A 25,579-nucleotide genomic window follows, 5' to 3' on the forward strand; every position below is an offset into this window, starting at 1 on the left:
ATTTAACAAATGAAAAAAAATTCTTTGTCTCTTTTGCAATGAAACATCACCACTTTGGTTTTGTTCTTGATCATATATGAAGTGGAAACCAGCTTTAAGTAGCATGATTAAGTACTACTCTGATAAAAAATTATTCTAATGTCTACTTAACTGGTAATACGAGTGAGATTTACAAGAGTGAAGATGCAATGGATTAATACTTTAGTTCAGTCCCTCTTTTAAGATAATTAACATTATGGATATGTTCTTTGTAGTTAGTTATGTACCAAATTTGAACCACACTCCATGACAGACCGATCAATAAAGATTACTGAGCATGGAATAACCTGCTCTTCATTTCCAATGTCCCTTACACCCCAAAATCGGTGCTAATCCTTACCTGCAACTTGTCAGAAGGCCGTGTACAAATACCCTTTTAATTGCCTTCAACAGAAAATAAAACCTCTAATAATCAAACTCAACAGCACACTAAGGGTCGGGAAAAAGCAAAGATTTTGACAATTACAGCTTGGAAAAGAAACCAACAGATTTAAAGAACAAAAAAAAAAAAATCCATTCTCCAAGGCAACCAAGAAGCCACTTCCTCCTGAATTGCTCAACTTCTAAGATTTCTGTCTCAACTGCTGACTATTTTGGACTCAGTATAAAAAGGAAAAAACTAAGTTACTATTCCATATCAGACCTCATGAAGTACACCACCATGACCAAAGAGTTGCGCTCTCAAAATTATGCATGCTTTGTTGTATTCATTAAAACTGCTGTATAGTGGTTAAATCCTTACTGGGGAGCATTACCAAGAACCACAGGTAAAAGCAGACACATGGAGGCACAAAACAAACCCTATCGCAACATCTTGTTTCAAATAATCATCCTTTCCTCTTGCCACAGACAAGACAGACAGAGACTCCTTTTAAGTCACTCAACTTGAAATTTTAATGGAAAAAATATTACTTTTTATTTCAGTGAGGTTCTTATGCAAGTTTCTGAACTATTTTATTTTAAAGTATATCTGACATGCATCTCTAGTCCAAATGAAACCACACATACCAACTTCCATTTCACTGTCCTTCAGGAGTTTTTGTTAGCTGTAAACACCGTATAAACAAATTTGCCACAAAGATGCTTTGTACAGGACCATAAGACCACACTTTGTAGCAGGTCTTTATGAGCCATCAAGTAAGTTAAAGACTGATTTTAAAATTCCTTCCATTACTGTTTCAAATTAAATAAATTTTATAACAATAATACAACTGGACTTATGGTGCCGGAATTGTGGGGTTGAGGTGCGAGTTCCAACACAGTCTTCAACAACTACAGAAATAATGGAATATTCAAGTGACACATGGCCATAAAAAATGGATTGAACTCACACAGCTGAACAAGACCCTTCTTGAGAAGCAAAAGATAGAAAGCTGAAACTGATGTTTCTGCCATGAGAGATTTGGGGGTGGAAGTACAAGTGGAAAGGATTGAATGGACGTCACACATCGAATCTTGCAGTCTCAAAAGAGAATGTCTTCTGTACATAGGGTATCTCTAAAGCAGACTGAATCATACTTTCAGCAATTCCAACAAGACAGCTCAGGCCAAGAGGACCACCATTCCCTGAGTGGCAGCACTTGTGCAAATCCTAAGACAATTTGTCATCTACTCAAATACTCATCCATGGTACAGACACTGAGCAATAAAACACACCCTGAGCAGTCTACGTAACTCCTTAGCAAAACACTTGCCATCTCAAAAATGTCTTTAAAGCCTTTACGCCCAAATTACTCCCTGGCCTAGGACATTAAGTGCTAGAGGTGATTTATGACTGATATGGATCACATTTGCTATAGAAATATAGCAACTCAAGCGCTATCACAGATGTACCATTTTTTCTCCCCTATCGGGACCATACATGCTCTGTTGGTCTGTAAGTGGAGTCTGGCACGATGGGTTACAAGGGCCTCTGGTCCCACCAGCCCACACCGTACGGGCACGTGTCCCAGCACTCATCACAGACCAACACAACCCACCCATGGGCACTCCAACTCTGCGCAACCTCAAAACAGAAGCAGTATGACATAAAACTGTGAACTGAAAATCAAGTGCAAATAGGGTGAGATTTACAGCACCTTCTCAATTCACTTAGCATGTTATTGTACTGCAATGGTTGCATTGCCTTTATTACACCGCAGTGTGATCACCCAGCTGTAAAAGCATGAGATTTACAACTGCCACATCTTATGCACAGTACTACTGTACATTGTTTGGTGTTCTGAAGTGGGGCAGGGGAGAGAGATGTTGAAAATCAAATTATCTCCCAGGCTCATCCTCTGAAGGATTAAAAAAAAAAAAACAAACAGCTATTTACTTCATTTTAATTTCATGAAAACAGGAAGTCGTAACTTTTGACCTTTGCTTAGGCAAAGGCCGTTTGCAGTAAAACTTGACTTGGATCAAAGCAAATGCCTTTATTTATTTATTTTAAATATTTCTATAAAGTATCAAGCGATTCTGTCTCTCATGAAAAAATAAATTTCTCTATACATTTTGTAGTTTGAATAATATGCAAGGGCAGTTGCATTTTGCAGCATACTGAACTGAAGAATAAACCCAAATGAGACACTGTCACTGACACTGGGGAGAGCTGGAAACAGCAACACAAGCAAGAACATAACGAGTTCACCAAAGCACTAGGCTACGGGGGGAGATGATGATGATTAAAGCAAAGAAAAAAACACAAGGCGCAGCCAGAACACAAGCAGCTGGTGCCCAGGGAGTAGGAAGGACTTGGGCTCCACAATAACAGGACCAGTTGCATAATCCGTGCTGCCTGAGAAGTTATACAATGTCCACCCCTCTTCTTATTAGGGAAACAAATAAGCAACCAATAAATCCTTTCAGTGCGCAGTGCCAAATAAATCAATTACCACATGTTAAATACTACTCAAGATAGGGGCCTCTGTAGTTTCAAATGCTATTTTTTTAGCTTACTTGAGCATAAACCATTAAATTCCATGTTACTCCTTACTAAAAATACCTCCTTTTCCCTAAAAACATCTCCTAATGCCACTGCCAAGCCACAAGAATTTACCACTGGCTTTTCTAGCCCTACTCTTGCAAGACACGTTCATGCTGCAGAAAGCTGTATGCAAGGCTAGGCTGCATGGAACAAGACCTGCCCTGTCACCACAGAACTCTGTGAATTCTGTGCCTATTGTGACATTTGCACTGGAATCAAGCTTCTGAAAAATCCCAAACGTTAACACACCTGTTGTTCCATAGGTGGATATTGTGCAGATACTTACAGCACAAGTGGCAAAATGTTCATAACAGAGATGAAACAGCTTAAGAGGAAGCACACATCGCCAAAAAATGACCAGAGCAGAGGTTTTCCTGACTGATTGTGTGTTGTACAGACCTGTACACTGTGGCACTACACACAGAATGAAAGAGAGGTTTGCCTCAAGTGTGAAAGACCCTGAATATGCTGCATGCTGATTAAAAGGCAGTAGACTTTTAGCTTGCCAGCACTAAATCAATGAAGATAATTCTGGCCTAATTACTGGTCTCTTGTTAAGGACTGGGACCAAAAGAATACAAGTTTTATCTCCCCTTCCAAAATCTGCATTTCTCTATGATCATCTATCCTCTCCTCTCAGTCTTGTCCATTTGGTTCTTCCTACTTCTGGGTCAGAAGGTTTACATCTTACCACTGTGGTTTGGGCTCACAGCCCAACACTGCTGCATTGCAGAGTCAGCAAAGACATGATGCAGCGATATTCTTGAACTTCTTTGGATATGAGAATAGGTGTCATTGCTGCCAAACCCTGAGAGCCATCCAGATATAACTCAGAGACCCCACGGCACTTCAGAAAAAGTAAAAACCCACGACAAAGATGCTGAGGAGGTTTTCTCAGCCATTTCATGTCCTGTTGTTATCTTCTAGTTTGTGCCCTAATATTGCAGAATTCTCTGACTGTGCAAAGAGAGCACAATCATTTGCTAGTCTGCTCATCGCTAAAACCCCAGGCAACAGCCTCTGTTCAGCAAGGATGACTACCAGCAAGAATCACAGGCATCAGGAAAGTGGTAGAGATGCTATTCAAGCTCGTCTCAAAAGAGCAGACACGGACAGGCTCTTTGGGAGACACAGGATGACACGTAAAAGGAAGAAGGACTGCCAGCATGCCAACTGCCCAGAGACTATGCTGATTACAGAGAACACCCCGCTTCCAGCCAAACCATCTCCACATTCACTCCACTTTCACTTCATCACCAAGTAAGGAGAAATGGAAGTTAAGCTAAGGCCTCTCTAAACATATGGCTGTCGACTACAAGCCATGCCTGTAAATCTTCCTCTCTGCACTTCCAGAACACAAATCAACTTAAACTTGTTTGCTCGAGGTGAGTCAGTGGTGTACTATGATGGTCTGTTTGGCTGGACTGTCCTTATTTTGCTTCAGCGAATCCTCAGGGAAAGGCTCTCCCTCACTTCCCTCCAACCCCACTCTCCCGACGGCTCACTGCACTGCTCACAGTACAGAAAGGGCTCGGTCCCGTTCCTGGGAGTGCTCTGCAAGGCGCTCATGCATGGCACCTGACCTTGTGTAGCAGCCCCGAATAGGAGCTGGAGAAGATGGGGACTGGTGCTCACAGGAGGTAGCTCAGCAGCTCCTTCTCTGACCCAACAGCCTGCACATCAAAGCTGAGTGTGTCTACCAAAATAATTCCATTACAAGGTAACTAGTAGTCTGCAAGTTCTCTCCCCTCCCAAAGCGTCTCCTAACTTCATGTAACGGACACAGCAGCAAAAAGCAAGCCACCTCTCTGCCACGCAACTCTCTGGTTGTTGCTGCTACACCTGGTGCAGACTATCCTGACCAGCTACAGTTTCAGAGGCAGTGACCATGCCTTGGAGACATTTCAGCAGCAACCAGCACCATAGCAGGGAGTAGCTCACTTAGAACTTGGCTTTTTCTTCATATAGTGGATTGCTGCAGCTGGCAACAAACCAATCCTTAAAGCCTCTTATCATGAATACACTACAAAGCAGCATAGCTTTACCTATAATATCTTGGCTGTGAATTAAATAAGCCACTTATCTTCCCTAATGCTTCCAGAACAACTTGGAATTTTGGTTAAAGACCTGTTCTGCACCCAGTGCCCCTTGCACCAACAGGATCTGCAGTCCCCTCGCTCCCCTCCTGGCAAACACCTCGGACACTTCCCACTTCCAGGACTTAGGCAGCAGCCAGGGCAGCCGTTCCACACATGTGAAGAGCAAAGCAGCTCCAGCCCACTCTTAAAACAGTTCCGTGCACTAACACTAGTGCCACTGGAACAGCTAGTGCCATCTGAAGCATGATAAAATGTGGACAAAAACAGGAAGATCTGATAAGCTCTGTCTTCTCTTGCTCCTCTTTCTTTCTTTCTTTTTTTTTTTTTTTGGGGGGGGGGGGGGGGTGGGAGCACCCGGAGCAGTAGTGCTCTAGGACTCCAATGCTCAAAAGCTGACACGCTTCATAAATTCACTTACGAGACAGTTACCTGAACATGAAAAAACAAGTCAGTCGAAAATCTCACAGCTAAGCTTTCAGTATTGTTGCATTACCCACTTCCTAACCCACAGGAAAATAGTTTATATGAAAATACACAGCTTACTAATAAGAGTACACATCTGAAAGACCATTAACTTAAATGACTCACTTTTTAGGTGTCAAGGGTTGTTCTGTAGTTGATAATTTCCAACTCAACAGCCCTATGCAACTACGATCTTGATTGCCATTCCCTTAGATGCTGGTTTTGAGTACGTGCAGAATGCCATTACTTCTTCCCAGCGCTATAGGGCCATCCTCAACATCTGTCTTGATTTTGGACAACTAGGTACTCTAGGCTAGATGAGATGATGCATGCCCTGTCTGGTTTAGTTTATGAGCTGTTTCTTTAAACTCAGTAACCCACTATCAGATATTAAATCCCACAACTCTTCAACTACCATTTTTAAACGAATAATGGGCAGAAAACTAACTTAAACTCACCACAAAGCCCCTCCTAAGCCACTGGTGTTACTGCTTTTTAAATATAAGGTTAATTTGTCCTTAGACTTTAAAAATATAGTCAAGACCTGTTCTGTGTCCTAAAAAGGTTCCCAAGTCAATTAAAAATCTCCTTCTGTGAAGGGGATAGAGAGAAAGGAGCAAACCAGAGAGGAGAGAAAAAAATGCAGAGTAATTGTAAGCACAGCCATTATCAATTACATAGAAGGAAGATAAATTTGAGATGGCAAGTTATGTATCCAGAAGAATAAAAGGAGAAACATCTGGAAGACATGAAGGAGAAGACAGACTACAAGTTTGAGGATGCACAGGTCCAGAAAACTCATCTACTTAAATCACTAGAAGCTCAAACGCACATGTTCAATTCCAATTCTTCTTGCTTTGTAACCCTAAAGTTTAGCACAGAAAGAGGTCCCCAAAAATAAAGTGGCACTAGCATAAAGCAATGAAGGAGAGATGAAAAAATGCTTTTTTCCCCTTTAAACCACTGAAAGGCTTTTGCCAGCTTTCTCAGTAGCATATTCTAGGAAATCCCAAAGCTTACTTTGTTTTGGCCTAAGAACACCACAAACATGAATGTATTATTTCCAAAACTTGTCAAGGCTCAACCATTACTCCCCTGCCCAACAAAATAAACAAACATAAAACTTTCACAGAATCATAGAAACACAAGGTTGGAAAGGACCGACAGGATCATCTAGTCCAACCGTCCTCCTGTCACCAATACTACCCACTAAGCTACTAAATCATATCTCGTAGCACCTTGTCCAGGCGCTTCTTGAACACTACGAGGGGCGATGACACCACCACCTCCCTGGGCAGGCCGTTCCAGCACCTGACCGCTCTTTGAGAGAAAAAGTTTTTCCTGATATCTAATCTAAATCTCCCCAGGCGCAACTTGTGGCCATTTCCTCAAGTCCTATCATTAGTTATCTGGAAGAAAGCCTGACCCCCTCCTCATCACAACCTCCCTTCAGGAAGTTGTAGAGTGCAATGAGGTCTCCCCTGAGCCTCCTCTTCTCCAGACTATATCCCAGCTCCCTCAGCCACTCCTCATAAGACTTGTGCTCCAGACCCCTCAACAGTTTTGTTGCCTTTCTCTGGGCATGCTCCAGGGCCTCGATGTCTTTCATTCTTACATCATCCCCATTACAATGATTTAAGCAAGTAACCCAAAGAAACAAAATCAGGACTTATCTACCTAGTATAAAAGTGAACTTCTTGAACTTACTGATCATCCAACCTATGGGCAAAAGGGAGTCGATCCAAATTCTTTTCGTCTGTAACTATTATACTGATGACAATTTACTTTTCCATGCATATACTCTGAAATAAATCTAAGGGCAAAAGAGTTCAGTTTTAGAAAAAATGTATTATTTATAACGTCAATGCTATCCCACAGTTGGATAAACACAAATCATCAGAAACAATTCAGAACAAAAAGAACCTAATGCTCACTGTATTTTCGCTTTGCTGTCTAGTGATAATTAACAAAATGTCCATATTAAAAAGGTGGGGCTGGGAGTGGTAAAGAGCATTGAGCAGGGGCTCAGCCCATCACCCCCATGCTGTTGTCAGTGGTTTCTCCCCTCCTCTGAAGCATTTCCAGGAGGAGACCAAAGAAATATCTCCACAGCAATCTTGTTCCAACCAATATTTTGGCATTAATCTAGTCCATTTGCTTTAAAACTGAAGCCCAATATACTGTATCACCAACAGACATCTAGAAAGTCCACAGAAGTTTTGAAAAAAATATTTCTTTTAAGGGCAGATCAGGAAGGCCATACAATTGAGATTATGACAAAAACAGACAAAAAAAAAAAAACAGCAGGAAAGACAAATGAACTCCCTGACAAACCAAGACAGAAGCACACAAACACACTCTCTCCCTTGCTTGATTCCCCTATTGTGAGCTAAGCTTTTTGAAAGAGCAGAATATCTGAACAAAACAAAAAATGGAAGTAAAAAAATGCTTTTGCTTTATTTCAAGCATTCCCAGGACAAACAGTACCACACATGGCAGACTTGAGGGGCACATGCCACAAGAAAAACATTAACTGTGAGGCAGAGGCTGACTTCTCTTCCTCTTGGCAAGCTGACACAGTCCCTTTTGCCCTGCCTGTCCAGACATGCCGGCACACCACTGGGAAGCAACTGAACAGCTTAAAATAACGTCGATGTAGTAGAGTGCGTGTTCAGACAGCACCTGCTCCTCTATCAGAGAGAACAGTTACTCTACAATCCAGCAATATGTGCCCAAGAAGGACTGGGAAGAAGGGAACAAGGGGCAGGACATCACTGACCAGTGAGATGAACAGAGGAAACAAGAGCAGGAGAAATAACTCAGGCTGACTGAGGAACATCAGAGGTGTACAACAAACATCCCCTTCCCCAATTCCAAAGCATTTTCCTCTGATGAAATAGCAGGAGGCAAAAGCTCTGTGCAAGTCCAAATGGGGCCAACTACTACTATTTTCTAGAGTGAAATGGGGTGAGAAAAAAAAAAAAAGGAATATTGCATGAAATCGCAACACCGTTTTCTTTGGCTCTCAGGGCACTGGCACAGTCTCTGTAAACAGCCTTCCAAGAGCTGCTCCTGCACAAATGGCACCGCTCTTCTCCCACTGCCAGCTCCCTGCCTTGGCGACAACACAATGAGCAGAGTGGAAGAGAAACGCTTTGTTTCAGTACTAAGGGGACCTCATATTCCACAACTGTCTGTTGTGCTTAAATTTCCAAATACTAACAAATACCTGGAGTCCTTGCCTGCCATGTAGCAACTTAGGAAACGTCAACCTTTTTGAGACAAAGTTGTAGGTGACTACAATATTATTGCTTAGACAAGCTGTTTTAACTTAGATTTTACAGACTTCTTTCTTGAAGACATTTTTATTTGCTATCTCATCCACATCATTAAATTTTTTGGCTTGAGACAAACTTGGTCTCCTACCATGGGTGTGCTCATTGACTACTCAAGCTGGTATGCCCTGCTCGGCATCATTAAACTGCCATCTTCAGCTCAGCAGCTTCCCTTCAATCACATGAAAGGCACATCAGGTCAATAAGCTAATGCAAACAATAAACTAGGAGAAGACAATAACTCATGCAGTACACTGAGTTACCTGGATGAATACACAGGAAAAACAAGTGGTAACTGGCTGCAAACTGATAAAGTTATTGGGGTTTCTTGGTTAACAAGGCACCTTCTAGTATCCTACATTTTAGCACAGCCAAGTTCACGGCTGAGGGTGAAGAACCAGAGCAGAAAGAAGGGGTCAGCCAGCATCAAATGCCAACTACAACAGGACAACCAAGGCGAGTGACGTGGCCTTGGATACGGCAGGAGGTGTCCCCAAGGGGCGCCTGAGGGGGACTCAGAGCAGGCAAGAAATGTTACCCTGAGCACCACAGCGCTGGCAGGCTTCTCAGACACCTGAAGGTCACGCCTTATACAAGATGCCAAGCTGAAGAGGGCACGTAAAACACAAATAACGACTACCTATCACTTAAATGTGGTAGGTGTGGGGGGTGTTGCTTTTTGATTTTTTTTTTAATTATTTTTTAAGATTTTTTTTTAAATCGTTGAAAGGAAGGTTTATTATTGAAGGCCAAAACAAAGTTCAAAAGAGGCTGGGGTAGCTTCTCTGTGTGCAGACCATACCCATATAGCACAGGGCTCTCAAACGTGTCGGAGAGTGCTATTACAAGCCGTGGAAGGTAAGCAAACTCACTGTCAGTCTCGGAATAAGATCCTTAGGAGAGTGATGATCAGCCAGAGAACATACCACTCGCCACGCAAGGCTTCTCCCTAGCACAGAGTAACTAAGCGCGCTACATCCTAAAAAAGACACTTGGATTCCACTGAAAGACGTTGGAAGCAGTGCAGTGATGTCTTACTGTTTATGTGGAAAGATTTCTTGCTATGAAAACTATTACAATGATCCCAAAACCACTGAAGTGCCAGATCCTTCATACGCCAGTTGTTTTCATCTAGGAAATGACAATACACAGAATGAAAAGATGTCATACATTTCAATGATACTGCTCCACTACACATTTTTCCTCCTTCTCTGGAACTTAACATGTTCTTGGTCCCTTCCCATCTCCCTTTTCCAAGTCATTTTATTGAAAAACATGTAACTTACGCTGAGCTAATTATTCTTCAAGACGCAGACCTAAGACTTCGAGATGTAGATTGAGGCCTTGCACAACAAACAGCAGAAAATAAGAATAAGCTATTAAGTAGGATATATTTTGAGACAGCATTCTATTTTTAGCATGAGCCAGCCGCCAACCCTGAAATTTAGCCATCTTCTTCTTCCCAGCCCTGTTTAAAATACTGTTACATTTTGGGAATCCTATCTCAGGAAGATTCATTACAAACAGTATAGAGAAGAATGAGAATCTTACTGACATCAGAATACTTGAGCACAGAAATAAAAAAAAAAAAAAAAAGGGAAGAAGAGACAACCAGGATGTCTCTGTAAGAGACAGACTGAAGTGGCATTAACACAACACACAAAATCACGTACAGATGTATCCTGCCATAGATTGCCAGTTCATAAATAGAAGAGGGAGACACTGAAAATGGAAAGCAGGAAGGATAAATCAGAATAAACATGTGTAATGAAACTCACTACCGCTTTTGCAGAGTTTGCTATCATTAGGGAAAAGCATTACTCTTTTACTGGACACAATGAATGCTGCCATACCTCCAATCAACAGCTTTAAAAACAACTATAAATCCTCATGTGTTGAGGAGACAGGTTGCTTAGGCAGCAGCTTCCCCTGCGGACAAACAATTTCATTTATCAGCCACAAAAGCTGTCCTTCCTCGATCCTGTGAACCACCTGCTAGTGGCCACTGTCAGACTAACAGCATACCATACTGTATTATTTCCTTGACGTGCAAAGCCTGGAAAAGTATGTTTCTGAGCACTAAAGCAATGCCGTTCTTCTCTATTGACACTTCAGTCTGTCTAAGCTTTATTCTGACAGTACTTGATGAGAGAGTTGGAGGGAAACAGTAAACTGCATTTTTAACCAAGTGCTCAGAGTTACAATCAACTGACAGACATGAAAAGAGAATCCTACAGCCTTAGCATTTGCTTGCCACTCTGCATTTTTGTTCAGTTCCTACAAAAATACTTAATCATAAATAACCAAAGAAATGGAAAGGGGGGGTGGGGGGCATCATGAGAAAGGATTTTTTCTACCATTTTTACTTTTGATTGCTAGATTTTACTTGTTAACTAGCAAACTGGTCGTGGCCATGTCAATAGTCATTAACACAAGAGAAAGAACAAAAAGGACAATTTTACAAAATTTTTCAGTGTATCTGTACACAAACCCCTCTTGCCCAGTATATGTAAATGGTAGCAATACTTGTATTAGTGGGAAATGAACAGACAAAGAATAAAGGTCTTTCTCAGGCCTCCATTTTCTATTCATGTAGACCAGGAAAAAAAGCTATTTGTCTACAGAAAGTGCTGGAGAATAGTTTTCATATATGAACACGGAAATGCTGCTGTGTACCAACTGTGCTTTTTTATCTTCCGAGCTACCAAGATCACCCATAAATCCTGAGCAATAGAGCTCTTCTAGAAACCTGGGTTATTCAGAGACTGATTTTGCCAAATGCAATTGAATGCTTCAACAAGCAGGTATGAATTCTGACCCATGTTCCTATTCCTATTTTTGAAGTTAATATTCAACTTTCAGTCAAGTCCAAGAGTTCCTGATTGAGCCTCCGCCCCCTTACCGATTAACTACATGCTCATCCCTATGAGCGTAAACCCTGAGCAAAGTAAAAGGGTCAAAGGACACATAGTTTATAGTTTATTTGCTTAAATTCACAAAGGCAACCTCCTTCCCCCTCAGAGGTACGAGCCCTTCATATGCTGTGCTAGCTTACAGTGAGGCTTACCTTAGCCAGGGCTGGGGTGTCACAGACACCACACAGCTACTTGCTCGCTCTCACTGTCAAGACAGAGCTTTCTGAAGAGCAGCCGCAGCACAAGGCTAACCATAGATCAGTCATAGGTCCCACGATGACATACAGTTACAGTACAACATCCGGTATTCCGAAACCCATCAAACAACAAAGTGTCTTGCTACCTTTACTATCATTTTAAAAAAAAGTATGAAAAAACAAGTGACCCCCACACACACACCTAACTGCCAAAGACCTTTGCAGTCCACCTGAAAGATCCCCATCTTCATCTGCTACTTAAAACAAAGAAAAAGTTTCCCTCACACCCACCACCACCGTCACTTCTCACTAGCTCTAAAGAGTGGGGCCGGCAGTCCCTAAAAGCTCAGCTACAATACCCCAGCAAACAGCCTGCTCCAAGCAGGACTACGCCTCCCAGTCAAAATTTGTCTAGTGCGTGGAAGCTGCCACAGGTAAAATGCGATGAAGTCAAGCCCTTCATCCAAGCACATAATAAAGACCAGCATTCAAACACAGCAGAGCTTAGTCTGTTGAGGGAAAATCTTACCCCATTGCTGATGCCAGAATAAACCCTTCACCACATTCCTGATACCCAGAGATACTGCAGAGATCCTCTCAGAACAACGGAGCAAAATAAATTTTAGATTAAAAGAGAAAATAGGACTCTTAAAAAAAATAGTGGTTTGTCATGCATTTTGGACAATGCCCAAGACAAAATATTATCTCTAAGTGCATTTTTGGAGGCAGCAAGAAGTTCACTGTACCTCTTTAAACACACTTTTAAGGACAACTTTATAAAGGCCACCTGTGAAAGAGAAATAACAATACAAAAACTGCCTACATCCCTCTCTCTCTTCACACACACAAAGAAACAGTGTCAAACTGGAGCAGAATCTGGTGCCACTTAGTACTACTATGCACAGAAACAGCCGTGCAGACACTTTTTCAATAAAGCTCCTAAAAGCAACATCCCTTCTCTCATAGACTACGTAGAACTAGAGAACAAGGGATACTTTCTGGTTTTGGACACAACATTGGGTCCTTTATCATAATAGTTTCACAGGCAGGTTAACTTCTGTGGTAACCTAACATGGAGCTACTGGAAAATGAACCCAAAGCAAAAAAACACGTTCATCAACAGGGACCCTGAACTGTTTGAGGCATGGGAATTTCCCCTCCTTCCTACTCAAAGGCAGCATTCAGAGCAGACTGCTACAAAAGGCAGACCACAAGCAGGTCTCCACTTAAGTGTCTCCACTTCTCCACCACAACCCTCAGCATAAAGCAAGGGGACAGACCTGATCTGAAATCCTCTCAAAATGAACAGCTACTAAAGGTACTACCACTTTTTTTTTTTTTTTAAACAATTGAGATAAGCTCATTCTTGTGTGTTGTACTGTTACTGGCTTTTATCTTTTTCATTTGAAATGTTTGTCCTTATAGAAACCCACAGGCTGCAAGTTCAGCCTCATTCCTCCACTTTTCTAGGCAATGATGTAAGAGAGCATGGGCGGGAAAGACGAGGACAGCCTTCATCTTTCAAATTGGTTCTGCCTGTGCCACAGGAAGCTAAGGCCTCATCTTGCTATGTTGTATGCCAAATCCGAGCTACAAGAGAAACATCAACTATTGTGATGAAATGCTGTCCAGATCTCATTTTAAAAAGAAAAACAATTTAAAGACACACACAGTTTGATTGAAAGTGTTCTTCCAAGGATGTGATTTGTAAATACATACACCTCCTCTGCTTTCATTAAAAAAAAAAAATCAGATCATTGTGTGCATTTGATGCACATACATATACACGTGTTTCACTGAAATAAAATTGGGTTATAGCTGTCGGTGGTTTAACTGACCACTAGGCTCTGATAATTCACACCAAGAGCCTAGGCAAAAGAACAAGGAAATCCAGTTCTAACACAAGCATATCCAGACTTCTTTCTCCTTAAGTGTGGAGGTATCCCCAGTGAAATTGCAAAGGATTTCTAACAGACAGCAAGGAAATAGTTTTCTTTTTAACCCTGATCCAACACCGCTAGAAACATGGTTACGTTCCTGGTAAGAAACTGAAAGCAAAATATTTCTGTCTCCAAAAGTTACTATGGTCAGAGTAACAAGCCTTGCCGCTCTACTTTTCAACTCTGTAACACTGAAAAGCTAGGAAAGAGACTCCCTGGTTACCTCATGACCCGCTGAAATCCTAAATTAAACATTCTTCACTACCTTATCCTCCACCACTCAGAGCTGTGAAAAGAAACTTTTGCAAAGCTAATTAACAAGCAAATTAGCATCCTCTTAGATCATATCCACTTGGTTTTTACGTTTCTGTGGTAGCTCACTGCAGAACTACTGACTCAAGTACAAGCATTTAAACTGTGATACATTACCTAAACTATTTATACGCCTATTCCATGTCACTGTTTATAAAGACTGTTTACTTTTGTCTGTTCAAAGATACACACTTTCTTCTGCAAACCCAAAGAAACTCCCCAATAAAATGAATTTCACTTCTCCGTTACTTTCTCAGATGGGAAACCAGTGGTAACAAGACCATTGCCAGCTCTGACCATATCCTTCTAAATCTCATAAGTGCCACAGCCCAACAGCATTTTGCCATGAGAATATACCAAATCTGTTTTAGCCCTCAGGGTTGCGGGGAAAACTTGCAAACTGCATGCTCAAGTCTCAAAAGACAAAAAGGAAAGTAACTTATTCCATGTTTGCGATGCTTTAAAAGCCACTGCTTAAGCAAATCTCACAACTTAGGGTCTGCACCACGACGTACCAACTCTTAGGTTAGCAAACCAGAGGACATCAAAAGGCTAAACTTTTACATTAAGAAATGCACTCCATGTGCTTTGTTTATCATTCTACCATGCAGTACATTCTATACTGCGTGCACTCATGCAAATACAAAGCAGGGCCTTGATCTCATCCCTGGCTCTCTAATGAAGACCTGAGGACCTCCATAAAATGCCATTAGAAATAAATAACTCCTGGCAAGAACACAGTTGCAGAGAGGAGGCCTAAGACCACAAGTGGCACTCTGAATGGTACGGAGGTGAGTCTTGGTGCAGAAACAGTAGAGAGTGGCTGTTCTATTATTATCAGCTTGCAGTGAAAGCCGTCTTTTTTCCTGTTCCCAAGTCAGAACACTAAAGCCCACCCTCTCCCATTCCATCAAGTTTCAACAGGTTTTGGCACTAAAACAAACAGGGGAAGAAGAAAGGTCTTATAAGATTATTCCACTGTCAGAACAGTGAGGCCCTGGTTCAACAGTAAGACAACTTGAACAGATAACCGGGCTTACAGTATGCAGCCTGAGGGAACTGAAAATTCCCAGCTCCTTATTCCCATTACTCTCCTGGCTATCCTCAGACATCCGCTTTGTTTCATTTCTGCAAAAAATAAGGATAACTTCTGAGCATGATACAGTAACAATCGCCCTCGCCAGTTTTCTGCACTCAGGGTGCAGGAGCGGTGTAAACCAGCATGGCCACTGAAAGACTCTCTGAATAAAGCCAAAAGCAAAAAGAGCTTCCACCAGCGCAGTACAGAACACCTACTATGAACAACTCAAACAGCAGTACTGCAAACCAGTCTAAAAAAATCTCAGACAGGAACAGAGACGGATTCTGCCAAGCACACTTCTACTTGATTTATCTTAGCTGTACCCCCTTCAGGTATTCTAAACAGTCCTTCTCCCTTCTGGCATTTTCCATCATCCAAGCACTCGAAATCTCTTCTTATAAATTTCTCCTACCAAGACAAGTCGATATTTTGTCTTCTTTTTGATTGAAAAGCACATGCAGTCTCTAGGTATGTGTTCTTTTTTGTTGTTGTTGTTTGTTTTTTACATTTTTTTTTCTTTTTTTAATACCATGTCATTTCTGGACACCCTGAGCATTCTCTTAGCCCGGCAAATTTTCTTCCTCTTTCCACAATGTCAGCTTACTTAAGTAAGGGATACACTTACGGTGCCAAGTAACCAAGCACAAACTTTAGAAAACTCCTGCTGTACCAACTCCCTCCCTTCTAATACAGCTCATCTGTTAGCTTACATTTTGGTTCTTGGAAAGAGCTGAGGGCAGCAAGCAACATCTATTTCTCACAGTGGCGTTCAAATTCAGCCCACCTTCTTCAGAAACACACCGCCAGCTACTGCTTCACACAAACCAATTTAATCTGCTTTGAATTATAACAAGATTTGTAACGACTTCACTGGAAAAATAATACATCTGGAAATTTAAGAACATAAAGCATGATTCATTTGCACCCACAGTCCATCTGGCAAAGCGATATTGGAAGAGATATAACAACAAGACAATCCAGGTAGAACTACCCAGGGATAAAAAATAAGTTGTACCCTCTAATACTTAATGTATTGTGATACCACTGCCTGCAGTGCAAGATGAAGCCAGAAAACATTTTGCTCAAGAGCTCCTGATCCACGTTCTTACTCCAGTCACTTTCCCAAAAGCAAAGAACCCTAAAAAACATCAGAGAATGATGCAGGAATCTATTCCACTGCTAGACATGTACCTGAGACTTTACTACAAAATGATCAGTGCTGAAGGTTTTGCCTTTATACATTGGCTAATTTGTCACAGCAGCTTTGAATTAAGCACTGATATTGGTAATTCTCCCCCTGCTCTGAAACCTTTCACCACAAAGCTTCAGACAGATGCAAAACAAAAGCTGCTATGTCCATTGGAGAGGAAATGGATGATTCAAGAAAGGGAACAACTTCTTCCACCAGCTATGGAATTATTCTAGTAAGTTGCTGGGAAAAAATTAAGCAAAAGAAAGCTCTAAAGGGTCTGACTTCTCTAAATTAGTATTAGTAGAACAATTGAAATAAGAACCTTAAGTTAGGCATACAACTGCTATATACTCATCCAATCTGAAAGAGTTGGACTCTTAGATACTTCTAGCGTCATATGTAGTTTCTCTAGAGCAAGTGAGAAAGAGATGAAATAAGAATATCTGGAAAATCCACTTCTTTGACTTGTTTTCAAATTTATTATTGTCTACACACTAAGTTAGACACTCTGCTCAGAGCTTTTTCCTTGTTGTGTTGTAATAAGATGCATGGCATTTAAATAACAATATTTGCAGAAGTACAAGAACTATACATGCATGTCTCGTTGCCGTAATTGAGATGCATTCATGTCATACCTTGCTTCTATATTCCTTAATGTTTACCCCCAAATTTAAAGCAATGTGCTTTCATACCACTCAGAATTAACCCATCGTTCATTTCTTGTATGCATTTACTCTTTCCAAGCACAACAGCACACTGTTGCTTTCAAAACATCAGAAAGACCCTTTTTACACATGCGACAGCAAGTTCTGCAATTTGTTCCTACTCTGCAATATGACAAGAACATTTGTAGTCACATGCATAAGACAGGCAGAAATCCTGCACAGGACATTGATGAAACGCCAAAACTAAAAAAACAACCAAAGCTATTTTCCCTTAAAAGAACCTAAAAGATGATGTGTAGCTCACATGGGAGCAATCCAATTTCACCTAAATGCCAAGCTTTTTTCCCCTCCAAATCTCAATATGGACAGTCCTACTTCCACACTCAACGTTGCTTGACATGTTGGGAAAAAAAAATTAAAAAAAAGGTTCCCTGCTGTTATCAAGACTCCAAGAACACCAGCACAATTTAAATAAATAAATAAATAAATAAAAATTACACACTTCTACTCAGAACAGAAATCAGGAAATTTTGCCCCAATGCTGTCTGTGACAGAAAACAAGATGTGTATGAAACCATCAGTCACAAAAGACTTGAGGAAAAACAACAAACACAAAACCACATCTCCCAGACAATATTGAGCAAATTCCATAGAAAAAGGAGTGAGACCTGTTCTTCCTTCTCAGCAGGCACTGGACAAAGCTGAGCTTTGCCCCTCTTCTGCAAGCCAGGGTGTGGGCCACAAACCCCATCAGTGTGAGCCCCTTCCCTGATGGAGAGCAACACCTGAGCGAAGGTGCAGCCTCCCCACCAGCTGCCGTCATTGAGTCCACTTTTCTAGCAGCTTCTAGAGGGAGGCTTCTGATTAACCAGAGCCCTCAGGAATAGGAGGCACACTGAGCTGGGAGGGACGCAATGTCCAACAGCCCTCCAGTACCCCTTGGCTAGGTCAAAGACCAAGCAGAAAAGCCCAGCTCCTGCAGCTCACGGTTATGTGGTTTAACGCTTCAGATAATCCAATCGTAGTCCACGTGCACATGAAGGTCATTCCCCTTTCACCACTCGTAAAAAATTCTTTTTTATTACACGACTCTAAAACACAACAGGTTTAAATAACATTTCTAATCAGAAAATGTTACAGTACTAACCCAACAGTTTTTATACGCTATTTGCCATTCATCCTTCACCTCTAAAGCTCTGATACAGTATAATTTAGATTACAGATCAAGAAAGATATGCAACAACTACACTACAGATCTTCTAGCTTCGCTTAAATCATTGTCCCCCTCATCTGACAGGTGACCCAACCGCAGACAGCCTGCATGTACTCCATTATCCGCAAGTGTCAAGAAAGGTGGTGTACACACTGAGCTGTAACACCACAGGAGAACAGGGGACACAACCAACAAGCAAAAGCTTGACGTACTGCAAAGCAAAACATAGGGTCTTTGCCAGACACATGCGTGAAAGACCTGGCCACCCAAAGCGTATCCAGTCTTGCAAAGTTTGTGGGGTCATCCCTGCACTACCACCTGAGCCAAGATGCTGCTCTCAAGCCCACACCGATGACTACAGATAAAGAGAGACAAGTGGCTAGCAGAATTTCATGTAGAATTTCATATGGCACCAGATGCTTTTGCACAGAGTCAAACAGGAATGCAGGAAACGGCGCCATCTATATTGTTTTAATCAGTTGCCCCACAGACAAGTATTTATAGGAGCCTTATAATTATGTCATGTATTATCCTACTGAACAAGGTGTGAATGGCCAAGCAACAGGACATAAAATGTCAAAAAGAAGTCAAGTAGCGATACAAGAGTGCAAATATTTATTTCAAGATGAAAACTGCAAAACAGAGTACAAAGTTAATGAAGCCTCTTCAAGGAGATGCGCCAGTCCTACACGAGTGTGATATGCAAAGGTTTAGTTATGACCAAAGTTGTAGTTCCTTCAGAATATATTTTCTGAAAGCAAGTATTTTCTGTAAAAAAATCAGCATTGCCAACAATTCAAAGCAATGAACACTGTAAGTATTTGTCACAAGCCGGACATTTCAAATGCTTTACTACTGCTGTTAGCAACAACCCAAAAAAATAAAAAAGAAAAAAAAATTAGAAAAAAATGAGCAAACTGGTGAAATTAAAAGCTTTATTATAAAGCTGTGCAGAAATCAATTTTCTTCCCCACACACATACATGGAAGCTGTACTATGGACCAATAACAGGTTCAATTTGCCATTGCAAAATGCAAATTTTGTTATGATAACATTGTAAAAAGACGCTTCAACAGTTCTAATTGTCAGAAAGGTGAGCACTGGGAGGTACATTAAGAACAAGATAGACAGTTTCTCACAGTAAACAGTAATCCCCCCTCCTCCTCTCAAAAATATGTTTATTTTGGACAAATGATATAAGACTTCCTTAGAGCAGGAAGTCCTGTAAGTCAGAGGCCAGTGCTGAGCCAATATTTCCAGTATTTTGCAATAGGAACTTCAAATCACTTACAAACAGGAAAAAAACTGCTCATCAGCGTCTGCACATTAGCCCTGCAGGAATTTTACAACAAGGGACACACTACTGGCTTTTCTTTGCAAAACTCTGCTTAGCGTACCTTCAGAAACTCAAGTAAAACCCCGTGAGCCAACCCTACAAAACACTTAATGTCAATGTCCGGGAGGTGAAACACAGCTGGATCTCCAAAATTACTGAAGTCTCATGACAGTCCTGAGCATTTCAAACAGTAAGCAGAACATCTAACCCACGCTCATCATGTTCTCTGCACAGTAAGCATCTCAGAATTTTTACCCTTGCAGAAAACTAGGAAATAGTTAAAGGGAGGCTTGCAGATGTGAAATAAGTTGCTAAAGTCTTCCAATAACAACACGCATCCGTGCATCCCCAAGACAAGTTTGCCGCGTATGCTATTTCTGACAGTTGCGCTCCAGTAACACAGAGCTAAACAGCCAGGCTTTCATACCTACCCAGAAGGATGTTAGGGTACCTTCTCAGCTGATACAGGCAGCAAGATGAAACAACATAACGCAGCTTCCTAAGTTACATTTGTTATTTCCAGGTTGAAAATATTAAGATTTTTTTTTTATTAGTACCTTCTCATTGGTGTTCTCAAAGCAAGAGACGAGAGTGCTTCCTTTCCACAGTAGTGATACAACACAATACTCTAGAGTGGCTGATCTTGATGTGCAAAGCTGCAAGAGAGTAAACAGTCTCCTAGAAAGATGAACTCTCACTTAAACCTTGAGACAGAAATGCTGTAATACATTTTTAAATGTGTGCTGAAGATACTAAGTATCACAGCACCACTATGCTGACCTTGCTTCAATTTGAGTTGAGTATGTCACCAGCTTACTAAGAACTGCAATGTAACTGTAGCCATATAACCCAAACCACACAACACTTTTACTCCAGGCTTATCAGCTAAAAGTGGCAACTGGGAAAAGCAAACAAACAGGTCCAGCTTCTGGCCAAGACATACCAAACTATGGAACACCATTCACTGACAGATAGTCTGCTCTAGCACCTTAGGTATTTCCGGCATTCTTCTACCCCAAATATTTTACTATCAACATTATCCAGTATTGCAGAGCTGGCTCTAATGGAACTAAACAGATCCACAGCACAGGAGTGCAGAGATTCCCACTCCTGGTCCAAATCTGCACCCAAAATTAGATTACCAGCACTTCTTTATCAGGAACACTAAGCAAAATGCTGTATTAACACAGCTGTACATTTCTAGTACGAAAGCCAGGAATTCCACAAAGTATTTGCATTTATAAACATACCTGTCTGTAGCCTAAAAACATAAGTAAGGAGTTACTTGTCTTATGGCAATTGGCCAATTCAGGTAGCAATAAACCCGTTTCATATTTTCTAATGCTACAAGTCTACCAGAATTACATAGGATGCGAGAAATACCGCAGAAACACCAGTTCACGCAAACTGTACAGTCTCTACACATAATCAACCTCAAGGTACCACTGCTTGCATTATCTGGCACATCACCAAAAAGTGCCACAGATGCCATCATGTTGGCTTTCTGCAGAACCAGCCTAGATTCATAGGAGGCCGTGAATGCAGAAACCTCACATAGCTGTACAGCTGCTATGGGGCAGCTTAGGTGATGAACTCTCTCCAACCACCACTTTTTGGAAACTGTCACTAGGGAGGTCTGTCGCACACTTCTAATGGGCACAGGGACATGCACGGGCATGTGGTGACACAGCTATAGCAGAGTTTACAAGTTAGCCAATCATTCCTATTTAATGCAATGTGCAAAATTGACTTCTCCTAAGAGGAAACCTACCATTTTCCATGTAAAAATTAATCTTCTAGTATGCAGATACCTCGTCAGAATCTTACAATGACAAATAACCAAAACTCAATCAGTAAAAAAAAAGCCCAGAACAAACAGGTCCCCAGCAGAATCCTTGGGAGTCTTTCTCATTAACCAAAACATTGCATTTGGGCCATTCATAAACTACAGGTCAAAAGAAACACATTTAGCTCTCCGCGCTGTTTTTTATCTACATCTGCCTCTCTCTACACTGTCACCCACAACCACAGCAGGAAACCACAGTCCTAATCTTTCAAGGTGAACACCATGCGGGGACTCGGCACCCAAAGTTACCAAGCGGGCTCCAGGCAAACCTCACCAACTATGCGGATCTCCCTGAGGGGTGAACAAACGCCACGCTCAGGAGGACAGCCGGCCCCTCAGCCCCTCACAGGCCCCCGGTACCCACAGCCGGCCGCTGGGGGCTCCGACTGTCGCACCCCGGTGCAGGGGTCAGAGACGGCCTTCAGATAAATAAATTAAAATAAAACGAGGGGGAAGGCCCGCCGCCCCCCGGCACAACAAAGGCCGCCGGAGCGGCCCGGCGCCGCCGTCGAGCTCCCTTCAGGGCCCCGCAGGCCGGTGCCCCGCCGGAGACCCCCGCGCGCCTCCCTCAGCCCAGCGGGCAGGGAACACGACAATAAAAATGAAACGAAAAGGGGCCGGGGGCTGGGAGCAGGGGGCACAGCCCGCGCAGCGGCAACAATCGGGGGCCGAGGCTACCTGCGCCCCGGCATCCCCGGGGAGCGGGCGGCCGCCACGGCCTGCGGCCGGGCCGAATGAGCCGGCAGGTGGCGGGGAGCCCCCGGAGGGGCCGGCGGCGGCACAACAAAGCGGCGGGGCCCGGGCAGCGGCAGGCACTCACCGGGCGGCGGGGGGCTCCGGGAGGCCCGGCCCTGCCCGCCGGGGCGGGGAGGGAGCAGCGGGCAGCCCCTCCTCTTGTCTCCGCAGCTGATCTCGCTCACGGCGCGGCGCGAAGGGCCGCGGGCCGGGCCCAGAGGGCGGCTCCCCCGCTGAGGCCCAGGCGGGCTCCGGCGGGAGGCACCGCTGCAGCGTACTGGGGCCGGGGTCGTCGCGGCCCCATCAAGACCGGGCCGGGCCGAGCAAGGCGGGGAGGGAGCGGGGCCGCTCCCCGTGGCGGCTGGTGGCCATCTTAGTCCTTCTCCTTCTCCACGGCACCGAGTGCCCCCTCCCCGCACGGCTGCCAGCGCTGCCTCCTCCCTCCCGCCCTCAGCTCCTCCTCCTCCTTCTGGCTGGCTGCGGCCGCCGCCGCTCCCGTGGTTGGGTTTGCCCCGGCCGGACCGGCCCAGCAGGGGGGTTCGGTAATGGCGGGCGGAGGGAGCGACGCCTCACGGAGCAGCCCGCCGCCCCCTCTTCCCTCGGCTGGGCGGCAACGCACCGCCCTGACGCTGTCCCCGCGCTCTCTCTGGGTTGCAGTTGTTTTTTTTCAATGTACTTGTGGGCTATTAGTTTGACTTTTAGCAGTTTCAGGGTCCCGTGGAGTCAGGCGGAGAGTTATGTGCCTCCCCCCTCCTCAGACAAAAATCCTGCTCCTCCTGGCAGACACCCGCCGCTCCTTGTGCCTTTCTTCTTCCCCCTCTCCTCAGGGCTGCCCCCGCCCTCCTCTGCCCGTTACCGGCGCCCAGCAGCCTGACGTATAGAGGAGAGGCGCCTGCCTCAAGGGAGGAGCCTGCATGTCACCTGAAGAGAAGTAAACAGGTAAACATAAGACAGAAAGAAGTCCACTTTTATTTGGGGCTGAGGCGCTTTCCCTTAGTCTTTGGTCGTATGTCCACTGAGTGAAGGTCCGCTGAGTGTCCCTGCTGTGGTACACAAAAGGGATTGTACATTTGAGCAGTGCAACAGAGGAAATATTTTATCCATATGATTCAGATGTTTAAACATAGACATAGTTAATCTTTTCCTAATTAAGCCAGAAGTTTGGTTAAATCCCTTGAGCTGAAGGACTCCTTTGTGCCAGCTAGACAAATTGTCCGTTTAAAAGGACAATTGAAAAGTTGGGTTGAAAAGGACCTTAAAGATCATCTAGTTTCAACCCCCCTGCTCTGGACAGGGTTGCCAACCATTAGAGCAGGCTGTCCAGAGCCACATCCAGCCTGGCCTTGAATGCCTCCAGGGATGGGGCATCCACAACCTCTCTGGGCAACCTGTTCCAGTGCCTCACCACCCTCTGAGTGAAAAACTTTCTCCTAATTTCTAACCTAAATCTCCCCATCTTAGTTTAAAACCATTCCCCCTTGTCCTATCACTATCAACACATGTAAACAGGCATTCCCCCTCCTGTTCATCCACTCCCTTCAAGTACTGGAAAGCCGCAATGAGGTCTCCCCAGAGCCTTCTCCAAGCTAAATAAGCCCAGTTCCCTCAACCTTTCTTCATAGGAGAGGTGCTCCAGCCCTCTGATCATCTTAGTGGCCTCATCTTGGAGTCCTCACAGAAGGGATTAAGTAGCAGCTTGGTGAATCTAGCTCCAGGGTTAAAAGCAGCAAGAAATAACACGCCAACCACCACAGACCTTTGCGGTTTATGGGTAAACAATCACAAGGAACCAGGAGAATTGCCTCTTACCTCTGCTATCATGACTTAAGTGGAACTGGGTACTCTGTTATACCTGAGGACTGATTGAGTAAACACCATTTACCCCATCTTCCTTTTCTAACAAGTAACATAAAAAATACAATTCCACTTAACATTTTCACTCACTGCTGTCCAGTGGAAATCATCCCATTTCTGTCTACGTACAGGAGGTCTATGTTTAAGACTCATGGATGTCCGAGATGAGGCAAGCTGTAATTCAGCTCCTAAGGAGACAAAACCTGCGCTCACTGAAGATATAAGTATTATCCTAAACAAAGAAACAAAACGAAAACCACTTCCCCGAACTGATAAACAAAGTAAGCAAGAAGAAATTAATAACCTCCTTGCCTATACAATTCTGCCTTTACTTGGTAAAGGTGTATTTGGACAACCCTAAATTCATTGTGTTGACAGGAGCAAAATTTAGGTCAACTCAGGACACCTGCCTGGGCTAATGATTTGGGTTGGAACAGAAACCACTGGTTCTTTGCAATGCCTGTATGGGCTTGGCTCAAGCTAACCAACAAACAATAAGCACTGAGAGAAATTAAGCATAGTATATCAGTAAGTCCTAGTGGCAGAAACTCTTAGACACTTGTTATTGTTCAGTTCCTAGGAAAAAAAGGGGAGGTGAGGGGGTTATACCATGTATATCATGTTTTGTCCCTGCTAACTAAATGCCTTCTTCTCCCCACTTTTGGGGAACATCTTTTTAACCTCTTCCCCAACCACTTTTCTCTCTATGCAACTGTTCTCTTCAGCCTCGTTTTCCCACATTCTATACAATTAGTAACTGTCACTGCTTTCCTTGAAAAATAGGGTTAGCTAATGCCATATGATAAATGTTACAGAATAGGAATGGAAAATGAGGATCAAAATCTAACACTAAGGTTTTGTTTGCAGGGCATGCATTTTGAGGATGCTCCCCATATATGGCATGCATCATATACACACACAAGGAAAAGTGTCCCTATATCTAGTTATATTCTATCAAATGTCAGACCAACCCCATTCCCCTGCCTTGAGGGAAGGCCAAGCTGAAAGTTGGCAGTGTTGCTACTACAATACTTCCAAGGACAGTATCTCAGTACATGGAAACAACATGGATGTTTCCTTACAAGCCTTAAAAAAAAAAAAAATCTCCTTCATTAGTGTGCCATGAAAATCTTTAAGCTAATATACTATGCATACTGCCAGACTATTTCCCCCCTTGAGTATATCTTCATTCTGGACTGCAGCAAGGGGAAATCACAGATTTAATCAGCTTGTTTCGACAGTAATTTCACTTACTATGCAAGATAGAGCCTGTGAACAATATATAGCGCTTACCCATCACAAAACAAACAAATCTCTCTAATGTATGTGTAGGAGGATACTTGCATCTTTCATATGTAAAGGATTAACACCATCTATCTTAGCCAGCTCC

General features: G+C 43.1%; 1 protein-coding gene across 2 annotated transcripts in view; it reads right to left on the reverse strand.

Annotated features, from left to right (window-relative positions):
- Positions 1-22,743, reverse strand: part of WDFY3 (WD repeat and FYVE domain containing 3) — a 183,338-nt gene extending 160,595 nt beyond the window's left edge. For both annotated transcript variants that reach the window (XM_050710491.1, XM_035539517.2), the window contains exon 1: positions 22,421-22,743. The gene's annotated coding sequence lies outside the window, so the exon portion shown is untranslated. The remainder of the gene's footprint in view (positions 1-22,420) is intronic.
- Between the last annotated feature and the right edge of the window lie 2,836 nt (positions 22,744-25,579).

This window comes from Cygnus atratus, chromosome 4 (genome assembly GCF_013377495.2).
Source record: "Cygnus atratus isolate AKBS03 ecotype Queensland, Australia chromosome 4, CAtr_DNAZoo_HiC_assembly, whole genome shotgun sequence".
NCBI lineage: Eukaryota > Metazoa > Chordata > Aves > Anseriformes > Anatidae > Cygnus > Cygnus atratus.